The sequence below is a fragment of the Triticum aestivum genome, chromosome 5B (assembly GCF_018294505.1).
Source record: "Triticum aestivum cultivar Chinese Spring chromosome 5B, IWGSC CS RefSeq v2.1, whole genome shotgun sequence".
Classification (NCBI taxonomy): Eukaryota; Viridiplantae; Streptophyta; class Magnoliopsida; order Poales; family Poaceae; genus Triticum; species Triticum aestivum.
The window spans coordinates 628,387,005-628,391,236 of record NC_057807.1 but is presented as its reverse complement, the minus strand read 5'-3'; positions in this window follow the sequence as shown (position 1 = coordinate 628,391,236).

Below are 4,232 nucleotides of genomic sequence, written 5' to 3'. Positions count from 1 at the left end.
TTGGCCGAAATTCATGCTGGACTCGGCGGCCACCATGCCGCAGCTCGGGCCCATGTAAGCAAGGCCTTCCGTACAAGTTTTTACTGGCCGACAGCCCGAGCAGACACACAGGACCTCGTCCAACATTGCGTCGGTTGCCAGCTTTTTGCAAATCAAAGCCATATGCCACCCACCGCTCTCCAAACAATCCCCATAACTTGGCCCATTGCGGTTTGGGGGCTCAATATGGTTGGACCTCTCAAAGGAGCAAGCCATAAGAAGAAATACTTGTTGGTCATGGTGGATAAATTCACCAAATGGATAGAAGCCAAACTAGTTAAAACGACTGAATCCGGACTAGTGATAGACTTCTTATCAGGGATCATACACCATTACGGTGTCCCCCACAGCATCATCACCGATAATGGCTCCAACTTCATAGTCGACGAGGTGAAAACTTGGTGCGGCAACATGGGCATTAATCTCGATTACGCCTCCGTCTATCATCCCCAAACAAACGGTCAAGTCGAACAAGCAAATGGTATTATTATGACCGGCATCAAACCTAGACTAATGTGATCCTTGAAGGAATCAGATACGCACTGGGTTGAGGAGCTCGACTCCGTACTGTGGCGGCTGCGGACCACGCCGGATTGCACTACCGGATACACACCATTTTTATGGTGTACGGCGTAGAGGTGGTATTGCCCTGTGACATCATTCATGACTCACCTCGAGTGCGCATGTATTAAGAGAGAGAATCCGAGCTTGATCGCAGGACAGTTTAGATGCCCTAGAGGAGGAGCGTGACGTTGCAAAAGCCTGTTTCGCATTCTATCAGCAACAGGCTCACAGGTATCAAAGCAGAGAAGTACGGGACAAGACTTATAACGTTGGCGAACTCGTTCTACGCCTACCAGAGAAGAAAAACGATAAGCTCAAGCCCAAGTGGGAGGGTCCCTTCATCATTGATAAAGTTCTCACCGGAGGAGCGTACCGTCTGCGTGATGCATCTGATAATCGACTCGCGCCAAATCCATGGAACGTGGCCAGACTCCCAAGATTCTACGCCTAGTGCCGGACTCTGTGTTCGTCTCCTCACCTCCACCTTTTTTTAAGTTATATCTGCTTTCTCTCTTTCTTTCTTCCTTTTTCCCTATGGCCTTAAAAGCTTAAAGTATGTCTTGACTACACAATCTTGACGCATTATGCGCGCTCATTATACCTGGGGGCTTCTTATACAGAAGCTTAATATAGTTATCTTCCGGGCTTTATGCCCACTACATATGTGTCACTTTTCCATATGTACCTTTTTCCCCCATTATATGCATTCATATGACTTAAGTTTTGGCTAAGCTGGGTTGCCTGGCTCTTGTGTTCATGCCCTACATTCCCGTTAGTTCGTCTATGGCTTAAGGGGAGCACCTCTGCGATTGTTACTGCCGGATCAGCCAGATGTGTACCTCAGACTGGGTGAAGCCGAAAGCTAGCATTCTTAAGGGAATATTCAGTCGGTGAACAAAAGATGTTTTTTACCTATTAAAATATAAATCCCCAAATGTTTGGTATCGTGCGTCTTTGTCCGCAGTTCAGACATGCACATTAATGCGTGCGTCCCTAGGGAAAGGAACCCATAACGGAACTATTCTCTCTGGAAGATGTTCCTTACTATTCATGTAATATAACATAGCTAGTTGGGTACTTGTCTGTTCAAGCACTTATGACCACTACGCTTGGTTTCCACGTGCACCCCGATTTACAAAACTGAGCAGGTATTCGGATACACTTCGGACTGTCGGGTACGGAGGTTGAAGCGAAAAGGTCCACCACGACAAATGATTTACAATCTGGCTAGGGACAAAATACGTCCACTAAAGTACATAGTCACTTAGACTGGCTAAATTCTTCTTCTATACCATCCAATAGGTTTTCTAGCCTGCAATCCTGTTGAGAATACTTTGTGACTAATCCTACCTGGTCATTTACCAGACTAACGGGAATTTCTTTCCCATCTGACCCTATAGGTCCGACCTCGGCCATGTGATTTGGGTCAACCTTGGTGTACGCATTTTCACCAAGGCCCAGGCTTCCCTCGCACCTTGTCAGCAGGCAGATATCTTCCATAATCGGAAGCACCGCCGCTCCCCTTGAGCATCTCTACAAGCTCCCCCATGCCTCCTGGCGGGGAAGCGGACGGCCACAAGGCCTGGGCAATACCCTGCATCACCTGCCGAGCTCGTTCGTGCAGTTGTGAGAGCTCTTGCAGAAGATCGCTTGCGGATCCAGGCATCTCCTCTTCGGGGCGACCTGCCAACATACCTACAGACATAACTATGTTAGCCCGTTTCTTCGCCAAACTGTATAAAGGTTAGTTTGAGAACTTACTAAAAATGCCACGTTGAAGCCTCTTATTCTCCTTCACGTAGTCAGCAAGCTGGGCCCGAATATCTCCCAATTCAATGCCCAGTCGGGTATTGGCATCCTGGAGATTGTTTTTCTCTCGCCTAACCCGTGTAAGCACGTGCTCGCCAGCCTCTAGCTGTCGTTGAGCTTGTTGCTCATCCTCTTGTACGATCTACGGATTGTTTGCAGAATCTATTGTTAGATTTGCAAGCATGCCGAATACTCATTGGTATATGTAATTACATTTTTGAGACAAGTACTACCAGATGAGGCCTTCTTGGATTTCACTATTTCGGCAACTGCGACCCTTAGCTGGGCTTTGCACTCCTCCAGCTCTTGAGACAAATGGGTGTTCTTTGATGTAAGAACCTATTCATGCAATGATCCTTAAATCAGTTGTTCCAACTGTTTAATGTCTCATGGCCTACTGATATACATAATTATCAGAATTTTCCTTACTTGTATATCTTTCAAATACTGGTCTGTGGCTCTAGCAAGCCCACCTTGCGTAGCTCAGATGTACGCATCTCCTGAGTTGAAGGCATTGAATGCCTCTTAGGAGAAATTAGTGTTGCCGAGTACGGCCCGCCGACGCCGGTGATTCATAGCGCTCTCCACTTCGGAATTTGTAGCGGATATTCTATCCGCATCCTCTGTAGGAGGACCGTCCGGTACTACCCCCATGTTGGCCTCCGCCCTTGAGGCCGGTTCTTGAGTCCGGCTGGTGGAGGAATGGCCGGCAAGATCTCCGGACGAAGTCCGGAGAGCACTTTTCCTGCCAGGGCACAACGGATATTGTTACATTTCAGAGACGGTAACCACGAAGCAAGTCCTAAATTATACCTCTGCGACGGCGTCTCGGTCCTGACCGCCATCCTTTTAAGCCTGCCCGGCTTAGGCGCTCCTTGTTGGTGAGTCGCCGTGGTTTCGGCACGGCGCCCGACAGCCTTCCCTGTAAAGTACAATATGTGTGCGGTGGGTAAGTTAGGACTCAGGTTTTACTTACACATGATGCAGGGAGTATGCCTGGATAGTCGGCTATAATGGCCACCAAAGCACCATCACATCTTAATTGGTAAAACGTCCTGTCAACGAGCTCCACAAATATGTCTGGATCTTTTTCGAGTCCGGGGTCGAGGGCCCGGTCAGGGTCCTCTGGCTGTGGAGATGGGTTGTGGACCTCCCTCACAGCTTTTCGCAGTTCCTACTATGAATTAACGAAGTAAATATTTGTGATGAAGAATGCAGGAATGAATGAGTTGAAGAAAAGATAGCAGCTCGCCCAGCTTGGGTGGTTGTACATGGAAAATCTGTCCCGCGGCTTAATGCGGAGAAACTCCTCTTCTTCTCCTTTATACAAATCGGATAGTATTTTCGCCAAAGCGGTGGCGGAGTCTGGACCTTTACGACCGCAGCGGGTGGCATCGTCTTCTCCGTTGAAGTGCCACATTGGTTTTCCCCGATACTGAAGTGGCTGCACCCCACGCATTATGCATATGGACATAACCTCGATTATTGTCAATCACGATTTGGCCAACGTTTTTATCGTGCCCATCATGTAAAGGACCTCTCTGTTGTCTTCCTGGTGGGGGCTCCAGGGACGCCAGCTATGTCGTTTCTTCAGTAGGGCGTTGGCAAACTCAGGAAGGCCTACCCGGATAGGGTCCGGAAGGGGGATGTCCTCTATATAAAACCACTCCGAAGGCCAGTATTCAGATGATTTCTTCGGAGTGCCGGATAGGTATCCGGTTCCGGTGATGCGCCATACTTCGGCTCCGCCAACTTGGTATATTGATCCCTCCTTATTGCGAGGGATGAGGCAGAATAGCCTCTTCCATAGCCCATACTTC